This window comes from Trachurus trachurus (genome assembly GCF_905171665.1).
Source record: "Trachurus trachurus genome assembly, chromosome: 1".
Taxonomy (NCBI): domain Eukaryota; kingdom Metazoa; phylum Chordata; class Actinopteri; order Carangiformes; family Carangidae; genus Trachurus; species Trachurus trachurus.
The window spans coordinates 10,679,815-10,691,396 of NC_139891.1; positions in this window are offsets into that span (position 1 = coordinate 10,679,815).

Here is an 11,582-nt window from a genome sequence, read left to right on the forward strand (position 1 = left end):
GCTGTTATGACTAAGTCATTTTATACATTCATTTTTTGGGGTCTAAAAAAAAAATACCGGTAACAGAGTTGGATAGTCATAACGATTAGCCTGTGTATACCCATGCTGCCTTGCACACGATTTTATTTGCTCTGCAAATCGATCTCCATTGAGATGAGGTCTGGTGTTAACCAGGCTAGATAGTGATAGTGATAACCCAGAACTTGGGTCCTTGTTTTTTTTTTCTTAACAATATAGTCAACGTTCAGTCAAATCTGTCAATTTTAGGTAAAGAACATAACCCAAAAGACCTTCTCTCTGCTACCCCATCATCTTTAGCTGACTCACTTCTTGGTCAGGACCTGTACCTACTTGTCTTTCTATTTTTTCCCACAAACTTTCCGTCTTCAGTCCATGATTCCAAACAACAAACACAGTAAATGCTGTTTCTGTTTCAGTTTTTAAAACATGTTCTTGTTCCTCAGTCCTGGTAATGTGCCTCAGCCTGACTCAGCACTAATCAACTCCCCACCCATCTCTTTGCTCCAGTCAGCCTCTCTTTATTCTTGGCCAGGGCTGTGGCACTGTATCACACTACATGTTGCCAGTGCTGTCCGTCTTCCACTTTTACTCCCCCCATGTGTGTGTGTTTGCCTGATCTAACTTGACCGCCTGTTGACAGCTGCTAAAAGACTCAGTCCTTGTAAAAGCCTTTCTGTGTACCGGTGTCCACATTGGAGTCAAACTTCAGCGTGAGCTCTGTGGCTCCTGATGAGTTAAACGAGCTGTAGTAACCTGTATCCTGTCTTGGACCTGAGCTCGTCCTTTCATGTTGAATAATTGAATTGGTGTAGAGTATCTCATCACATGTTTGGTTTACAGGAGCTAGTTCTCTTTTCTAGAAACAACCACCATTGTAAAGATGATTAAAGTTATGAATTTAAGCGTAAGCTTGACATATGAAGCACCAGGAAAGCTGCAAGTCTGTTGAGGCAGACAATCATTGAAGCTAAAAACTCAGCTGGTGCTTGTCTCAACAAGATAGGACAGAGACTGAATTCAACAAAGTAGTCCGTTAGGCAGAGTCATAACTGTAGCCCAAGGTTAAATACTCACATAGCCTGATTGCACACAGCAGATTAGACTAAATACTAGTGTCTTTTGGTGATGGTATTTCATATAATTACAGTTTTTTGGCCATGTAAAAATCCTCATTAAATAGAATTTAGCTACAATATGTATAAGGTCTTGCCACATGTGTTTTCTCATGCCTCGGTTTGTCTTTGCATGGCATTGAAGCAGTTCCTCTTTATCGCCGCTCTGTGCATGAGAAGATTTTATAATGATCAGTTTCCACACCACACAGTCAGACACAGACAGACCTCTTTGCATCACTGCGAGCGCATGTATAGTCTTACGGTATCTAGTTGCCCACATCGCAGTAGAGTTTAGCAACACAGGAAATATCTCTATCTGTGATTTGTGATCTAAAATATGCATGGTTTCCCATCAGTTGCAGAGGTTCCACAGTAACCATTATTGTTTCTTCCTATGTTTCACATCCTATTTATTTATGAACATCTGCTTTCTTATACATTTCGTGCATAGAAAAGTTGGTTTTATGATCGCCTCATTAGTACAAACTGCAGGTTTGATTTTGCCCTGTTCATGTGGTGTCACTGTGAAGACAGTCCATTGTTTAAGGCCATGTCTGTAATCTACATTCTGCAAGAGAGATCTTAAAGGTTTAGCAAGTTCCTATAGACTTTCATAATTCAAAAGGCCAATAATTTCTGATGTAAGAGAGGAACTACACTGCGCACACAGGACACACACTCATGCACCAGTGACGTCATGGAAAAACACTCCACTGTGAGTGTGCTCTCTCTTGTGGCACGACAGAGTTAGCCAGCTGGTTCTGTGTATTCACGACTGACAGAGATGCTGCTGCTGCCATTATAAAGTAATGTTAACCTTTGTGTCACATGCTTAAAATCTAAAAATGGTCAAAATATGTCATTGTTAGCGCAGGCCGAGCCGCTCACACTGCTTTCCTGCTTTACATATTTGGCTTTCAGCCACTAAAAGAGTCATCTGTCATCTGTCATCTGTTGAGCGTCATGTACTGAGAAGTGAAACATTTCATTCACTGTTCTTAATCTTGAAAACATGCATGAAAAATAACAGTGAAAAAAAAATTATGACCCAAATACTTAATACTTAAATCAAAATCTGGATTTCGACGCCTTGTTGTCTCACCTCAAGGCCAAGCATGTGTTTCTGTTTAGCTTTTGTGCAATGTGGGCGCAAAACACTTTGTGATCCTCTCAGGAACTTATGTTTATTTGGAAGATTCCATAAAGCTCAAGCCTGTCTCTTATATCAGAGGCTTCCTCCCTGTCGATCAAAAAGAAGGTTTTAATTAAGCAACAACAACTGCTCTGTCACAGCGCATCCAGTGGTTTCAAATTATGTCAGCCAAATATAAACAAGTAGCTTCTTTCTGGCCGCAAGGAGTGTGTGTGTGGGTCTTATGTAAACGGTCACATATTCTGTCGGGGTTGGCGTAAATGTCAGAGTTAGACAGGTAGCAGTTCTAGTTCAGATTAGAGTAAATGGGAATGACTGCCTGTGCATGTGAGTGTGTGTTCGTACATGTCTTTCTTTGCGTGAGACGCAAATATTTACTTCACATTCTGCCTGAGCACACTGTTGTTGAGCTCAGGCTGAGTGAGGACCTGTTGCTGCTGCTGCGGCCCTGTTCAGCCCACTGGGACATTGTGTTTGATGTCTATTTATACCCATAAACTTCATTAAATCCTGTTCCCACAATACCAGTATGTGGCTGTCCAGATCTGGGATGTTCCAGCACCAACACCTGTATATCCATGTATCTGTATGTCCAGATCAGATGTTAGCATTCAAATTAGTTGTGTTCAATATTTGCATAACTTTTTGTTTGTTTGTGCTGAAAGTAAATCAAGTTTTTTGCATGTGTGGTTTTGCAGGAGGTCGTCAAGGGCATGGTTAAAATCTGGGAGGGTGGGTTTGAGTAAAAGCAAACGTATATAATCAATCAACGCACCAATATTTGACATTTCTTAGCTTACAAATGGTCTCATTTGGGGCAGTTACCGAGATTAAACACTGGTTTGTTTCCCAGCTCAGTGTGCAGACTGACAGTCTGTGCTCGTGGTCTGCGTGGACGACCCACCTTCACTCTGCACTCTCAGCCTGCTCTGTGGAGTTAGTTGTTTATCTGCCTGTGGCCTACGTGTCTTATCATGTCACCTACTGAAAGCAAGAGTTTGTGCTTACCTTACCAAAACATGCAAACATTATAAGAATTGGGGCAGAATAATTTAACTATACAACAACACCACAAGCACCATTGCTTCTCAGCCAGGGAGCAGCAGCGTTGAATTTTGAAAGCAAAAAAATAACAACAACACTTTATTGTGGCACAGAAGTATCAAGGGGGGGGGATTCAGAATTGATTTCATTAGGTAGCACTTATTTGAAGTCATTACATTCATAATAAACCTGTCTACACATAATCACATTGCATTGCACCAGGTTCATTTTCCCATGGAGAGAGAGAGAGAGAAAGAGAGAGGGGGACACGAGGCTCGCCCTCGCAGCAGCTTACTTGTTGCACTTATGCACAGCTTGGATTTAACACCTGGCTGCGGCGTTCTGCATCCAAACTTGATCTTGAACTTTAACACGCTTGCTGACCTTTCCGAAGCGCAACCAATCAGAGCGCAGCTGACCCTGGGGGCAGCGGCTGCAAAACAGAGAAAGCAGCTCTGGTGTACGTTATTAGGATCTAATTCAGGAATAAGGGTGTGTGTGACTTTTTGTGTTTGGTGTTAAATGGTTTTGCTCATGAATTAAACAGTATGATGACATGTTGGGATTGAGTTGAGCTCTTGGCACTCACACCACAATCCAGTGGTAGGAGCAGCTCAGATCGCTTATCTGGGCAGAGCCTTCATCATTCATTCAATCTAGTGTTTTGATACTGAAGATAATGTTCCGGGAGAGTGCTATCTCTTTCTGTGCAATTTCTTTTTTCGTTTAGGTTTTTTCAAAATAGCATGTTAGAAATGAGTCAACTGATTTGTTTCCTGTTTTTTACCACTGTTTTGTTCGTGGTCTCGATGTTTGGCCTACATCGCCCGGGTTGTGCGGCTACCATTAGCTGCTATGCCAGCCTTGTGTAGCAAATTACGTATAATTACATTGCCTGCCAGTGATCCAGTTGGTGCTGGTTGTTCCTTTTTACTTATCTTTGAGGGGAAGTTTAAGCCTCTCTGCCAAAGCCAGAGCAGACAGCGGTCTGCAGACCACAGGCCGACAAAAACCATCTATCTCTGGTGAATTGTTGCGCAGCTTAGCACACATAGCACCAATCAGTTCTGCCTGCCTGCCAGGGCATCTTTCCACAGACAGTGTCTGTCCCTGTCATGTGTTGAAAGTGGCTGCGGAGTCCCACCGCGGCTGCAGAAGACCCGCTTTAGCTCTGAAGAGGAGCTGAACTTCATGTGCTTCCACAGTACATACTGAGTTTACACAGTTGTTAATGCAGTTCAGTCAGAAAACTCACTCATGATGTTTGTTGCAGCCTTAGTATGAATTTACAGTTTGGCGTCTAGACTCGTGCTCATCACTCTCTAAATAGGATTTCTTCAAATATACATAGGAGTGAGGAGGACATATCTTAACCCCCCACCCTCACCCCACAATAGACAGTAGGCAATTGTACACAGGGCAGCAATGTCACTGACAGGAGGATGGGGACATTTTGCAGTTATATGCAGTAAAAGCATACCATATCAAAAAAGTAAAGTGACAAGCTGCCTGCAATTAAGTGTAAATGTATTGCCAAACCTTTTTGTAGTGAGGAAGAGAGCATAAATGTCTATCATATCCACTCTGCTGGTACCTCAATGGGTGACATTTGGAAATATGGTCGACAATTGTTAAAAAAAAAAGTTCAACAGAGGGCTGAGTGACGCAGATGTTATGAAGAACTTGTTGCACTTTGTTGATAAGTTGAGTCCAGTGTAACAATTTCATATTGCGTGTTCTGGGAATCTCTCAAGGTCGGAGTAAAAATGCTGATAGTTAATGTACGTCAGACACAAATAAACAACTCACCATTGCAGAGACAAGAAGCTCAGGTTGGCTTTCATTATACATTTTATTGCTCATGTGGTTAACTATTTTCAGGCTTTGCACATCAAACATCCTTACACACTAACGTTCACACCTATGGGCGCTTTGGAGTCGCCTGTTACACTAATGAGCCTGGCGTTGGACTGTGGGAGTAAACTGGTGTATTTAGACATCACCCTCACAGCAACAGGAACAGCATGCAAATTCTTCACAGGAGGGCCCCAGGACCTTCTTGCTGTGAGGTAACAGTGCTTACCACTGTGCAGCCCGAGGCGTACAGCAAGGTCGTATATCCAGTTCTTTCTGCTTAGTATTGCTACACATTTTCTCATTTTCTAGAGGGGGGAGGGCTGAACTTAAAATTTGGGCTTGTTGTTGCCTTTTACGACTGGAGTCTCTCCCTGTTTTGGGCCCCTGAAAAACAGATGTGTTTATTGCAAACTGGACTCATTGATTGAGTCAATTGAATTTCAAAAATCCTGTTATAAGAATCCTTGGATGTGGTAGAGGAGGATGACACACGCCTTGTCTACCCCGATTAGATCAGCTCGCTGGTTGTAGTGCGTTGTTTTGACAGAATGTCCCTTGATTGTTTTATCTTTCCTGGAAAAAGATTACGAACTTATGAACTCATTTGTGTTTTGTCTCTTTCACTTCGGAAGTCCCTGGAAGCAGCAGTCCTCTGCGCCCACCTCTTCACCACATAAAACTGTTTATACACTCCTCACTCCCTCCATGTCCCTTGTAGTATATTTCCACTGTTTTACTCGTTAGTCTGGTTCCACTCCTATCACACACAGGAGCACTTCACACCTTCACCACACCCTACTGACTTATGGGAATTTAAAATGTTTTAGATGACTAATAACATACGATTTGATGGTTAATCTTGCGGTTTTCAAACAGAATTAAATTACTATTGGATAATACAGTCATTTGTAAACGCAAGAACAATATTTAATAGGAAAATGGCTTTTACCCACCCAACCAGCTTGACCCACAGTGCTTCCCACCCTATCCACAGCAACAGCAACACACAATGTTGTGTTTTTTAATTAGGATATTTCTCGTTTTCATTATAGTTAGAAATTATTTTGAGCAGGAAGGTCACTGATATTCAAGATAAGTGCCAAAACTGAAATAAGCTGATGTCCATATTAAAATCAGAAATGAGATGGTCCGCTGCTAAACCTATGTTTCCAAATCGTGACAGAGTGGACATCAGTCACTGTAGTAACAATGGCGGTGGTTTGGACAAAATAACTTTTTCTGAATTAACAAAAATATATATGACAGCAAGACTGACCTGGCTGTTCTGCTGAAGGGTTACAACAACTGGATAGAAGAGGACGTGTGAGCACACGTGGTTTGCTGCCAGTTTGCATGTCGGCTAGCTTGTATACAATAATGGAATCTGTTGAATCAACCTTTGGCTCTTCAACCGACCGTTACTGTGAGAACTTGGTCTTTTTGTTTAATGCAGAAAAGGGAGGTGCCATACTGCATTCAGGTAGGCTACTATGACTGTGGATAAAGCAGGTTTGGCACTTCCAGAACATTTCACAAATCATTTTTTATGTTCCAGATCATTAAAAAAAAATAGGTTGTTGTATTTTTTCTGTAGTTGTCATGAAGTCTAGCTTGTTTTTTTTTCTTGCTTACAGACGTGGGCAACTCAATTCAAAGAGAAGTATACGCAGGGTTAAGGAGGGTACTCTTCAAATGTTTACTTGCCGAGTTTAAACTATACTCTCTAATGGTGAAACACACCCCTGTGGCATAATTCAATTATCATTGGAATAATATAATAATTTTTTGATTACTTTTAAACATCTTCAAAGACATTTTCTTTAACAGGCCGTTGAAGAAATACTGTGACGATGCCCCCAGCGTTATCCCATGCCAACTCCATTACCTAGTGCTGAATCTACAGAGGCACTTCACGGAAACCGAGCTGCAAATGGCAGTAAGAGCCAGATGTTGAAGTTGCTAGATGTCAATCATAAGGAGGGTGCTGCTCTGGTCTATACAGACTTTGGAGACCATGCATTGGGTTCTGTAGGCAACATCAAAGTCTGTTGTTCACTTTGTGTGAAAATGACTCCTAACCTCTTCTACTATCACAGCAGTGTACATTCATATAATACTTAAGTATATTATTATGCTGGCCGACTGCCACAAGGTCTGATGCAGAGCAAGATCTGTCATCAAGCACGGACAAATATATAAAAAAAGAGGCCTAGAAATGCAATCAGGTTTCACTTCCCCGTACAAGGACATCACTGGAAATCTATCCAGTCTATATGTGATTAGGCCTACCTCCTCCCCCACCTTCTTTGGAAACAAAGTGGCATATGCTCATTCACAGTTTCTCTTTGAATGCAAGTATTCCTAGGTCACACAGACCCTGCTTACCATTGACGGTCACACATCAAGACACACTGGCCCCATGGAGGAAATCCTTGCGTCACACAACAAAGAAAAAGCAAAAACTGATAATGATTTCCAGTTTAGGAATGTTAAGCTCCTGCAAAACAATGCTGTCCTCCGCTTTCGTGGAACAGAAAAGCAAAGGTATCTATTTCTATAAGTATGTCAGAAGTCTAAAAACTATCTGAGAAGTGGCTCTAATTGCTTCCCCTAGAACAGCATCAACCTGGAAGTAATGACACAGCATAATCTGACTCAGCTGCATCCTGTTGTCATGTCCATGTATGGTAACATTGATAGGTGTCAGACCAAAGATAAAGTACGAAGCTGTGTAAAATAAACAAAGCCACTCACAGGCTAAGTAGAGCTGAAAGAAGTGAAATCTCCTGCCAACATCTGGATGAATGGCCAGGAAGTTTCATGTTCCCATCAATAGATAAACTGTAACAACTGTGTTGATCCCCGTGACCACCTTCATGGGGCCAAAATCAAGTTTTTGAAGTCCTGTGGTTTTCTTTGTACCTGTCAAACCAACATCAGCAACATCAGCCTCAGCTATGTTTTGCCCCAATTTGTTGCCTAAATGCAGCCTCATGTAAAACATGTTAGTGTGTCTGTGTATTGTCTTTTGCCTTTGTTGTGTTCTTAAGGTCTAGTTTAATTCACTTGGAAATATAATTTTTCTATTCATAATTAATAATAGTTTGTGTATTAAAAGATGTCCATGGTGCTGGTGTTGCCAAGTATAGCTTGTTGTACCAAACATCACTGCAGTCATTTGTCATTGTGTTTTTGTTGTGGTTTCAAGTTCTACCACCACGGAGATGAAATGCTGAACGACATCTTAGACTGGTCAAACATTAAATGAATGTGCTGGTGCTATGTTATTACTGGGAAAGAGAGATGGCCTTGTTACATTATACCTGCAGATTATTTTTACATTGTTACTTGGATAGTTGAGACCAGTTGAATGTTCAAGGCATCTATCTATCTATCTATCTATCTATCTATCTATCTATCTATCTATCTATCTATCTATCTATCTATCTATCTATCTATCTATCTATCTATCTATCTATCTATCTATCTATCTATCTATCTATCTATCTATCTATCTATCTATCTATCTATCTATCTATCTATCTATCTATCTATCTATCTATCTATCTGGGTGAGCAAGCTGAGTTCCAGCTTGTTGTTATGTGTTGTTATGTCCTCAGATTTGTGATGGGTCCGTCACCATATTACCTGGCACTTCTTTGGAACAACGTGTTCTGGTGAATTCACCAATGGGGCATCTTCTTTCCAATGTCATAACGACTGATTCACCCAGGCTTCGGGGGATGTTCAAGTGACTTTGACATGCCGATGTACCCATGCCCTGACTTGTGCTCTTCCATCATATCGTCATTGAGCTGCTGTTTTTTTCACACGGCTGACTGACAGATATAAATGTTACACAATGAACTGCTAAGACTACACATTTGTGATCTCCACTTAACAGATCATGTCTATTTTAAAGCTCATCTGCTATCCCAGTGATGTCAGTATGTCCTATTCAAGAGGGACTTGTGTCTTTCACTTTAGGTTTGTGTTACTGTAAGACTATTTTGCAATAACCGTCCAGTAAATTATATTCATTAAGAAAGCTTGTTGTTGTTGACTGTTGGACTTGGCCCACAGTTAGCAAGTGAAGTTGGGAAACAAGTAAGTGATCTGCTGCCATCTGATCTTGAATTCCACACTTAGCCTAGGCTGTAGTGTTTTCAGGCTTATGGGAAACAGAGACACACTGTTGTAGCTAGGCCTAAAGGCGGCACTGAGCTGAAGCAGGTTCATTAAAGCAGAAGTGAGTGATCCGGTCGTTTTCGCTAATGCTGCGTTCCAGGCAGGCTTTTGAAATCATAAATTACAGCTTCAAGTCACAACTTACGACTTTGTAGCGTTCCAGGCAACCCACTCGTGTTTTTCCGACCTGTTTTACCGGTGAAAGTCACTATAACGGCCACTCGTAACTTCCGACCCGTGAAATCGTACCAGTACGTCTTTTTGTACAGTCTATGTACCAGATCGAACTGGTACGACGTCACAGGTCGGAAAAAAACGAGTTTCCTTGAACGCACCATAACAGTCCTCGTCCCTACGTCGCCACATTCACGGCGTTCCTTGGCTGCACACACAGCCCTGCATGCCGTTCTCTCTCCTCATTGGATAAAAACTGTAGGATACGATAAATGTTTTCTCCTCGACTCAGAGCAGAGCAGAGTGACTGACAGACCCGTGATTCAGACCAAACACTCTATGTATGATTGCTGTCGGAAGATATAACTATTTAAGACTTATATTAACACAAATATATCACTCACTTCTGCTTTAAAGTTCCCCTTGATGTTGTTGCAACCACCACTTCCCCCCTATCAGGACTGAGACATCCCTAGAAAATGTCCCTAGAAAATCCCTAAACATTTTGGGACAAAAATATACATTTTGATTTAGTTTCTTGTTTTACACTTCAGTTTTAGAGAATGACGAACACCAGTGAGTGATGTCGCTACCCGATTTGCGACGCTACCCGATCTGTGACAGCCACGTACGGCAAACTTGGACAAACTTAGTTGAATTGACTTAGGATCACTGCCCTATGTGCGGTTTATCTTTTAATTTATTTTTTAAAATACTTTATTAGTAATGTAAATTGAGGGTTCGTTGTGGTGGTCTGGATCTTGATGCTCAGAAAACAGGAACACAGGCTGACTTTTAATGTTTACTGTCCTCTTTTCTCGCCGGCCTCATCACCATGACAACCACAAACAATCACAACTACCACAACACTCACTGAATAAACAAGTCTGCCGCGGCTGTCTTATGACGGACCTCCGCGATTTTTATTTTATTTTATTTTTTAATCATTTTCACAGTACCGTATTTTAAATTCACAGAACTTTAAGCATGTACGCAAATCGGGCAGTGCCCAAATGAAGTTTGTCCAAGTGGAGTTGCCGTAGGCAGCTGTCCAAGATGGCGGCCGGTCTGCGCATGCGCAGACCAGTTTTGTCACAGATCGGGTAGCGTCGCAAATCGGGTAGTGACAAGTGATCCCCGGCAACAGAACACTGTCCTGCTGCTGTTACTATGGCTGTTACTATGGTTACTATCAGTCACAACTGACAGCAACACACTGGACGGCAGGGCCTGTGAAATCAAAATACCAAACTGCAGTTTTTGATATTTGTGTCTCTTCAGGCACTGGACTGAAAGTGTCCACAGCTGCTGGGTAACATTAAATAGAGACCACCTGCAGCTGGGACTCGGTTCACTTGTTTGGTCCGCACCAGAGTCCGAAAAGAACCCTGGTTCGATTCGCATACGGTGTGAATGCAAACCGAACCTTTTCCGAACCAAATGCAAAATCCAAGCGCCTTTTTGGATTCAACAGGCTTCCGCTGTTCCGTTGTCAGAAAATGTGGAAATGATCAACAATGAGCCGTGGGTCAACATGGAGCACAAATAGACACGCTGCCTCCTTGAGATTTGGTCAGAGGAAAACATTTATCAGATGCTGGAGAGGATGCACCTGTAGCCGTTATGGATGCACATTCTTAATATTTTTTTACCTGATAACAGAAACTCGGTATCCGATTAATAACCATTATATAAAAAAACTTTTTTTTTGCTGTTATAATAGGCCCTACACGCATGCTGCTAAAACTGTGCCGTCCTTTTTTTTCTCCGTTTTTTTTTGTAGCGCACCATCCCTCAGACGCACATGCAGACGTCTGTGTGTTTGTTATCTGACCTTCCTTCACGGGGACTGCCACATAACGGGCACATAGCCTCCAAGTGACGAATAAGCACAGGGCGGGAGCATAGGTATGTTCCCCAAAGGGTCCTATGTTCCCCGTTTTTCCCAAAAAGGGTCCTATGTTCCCCGGTCGCAATACATACTGGGGAACATAGGACCCTTTCTCTAAAAAAGGGTCTTATGTTCCCCG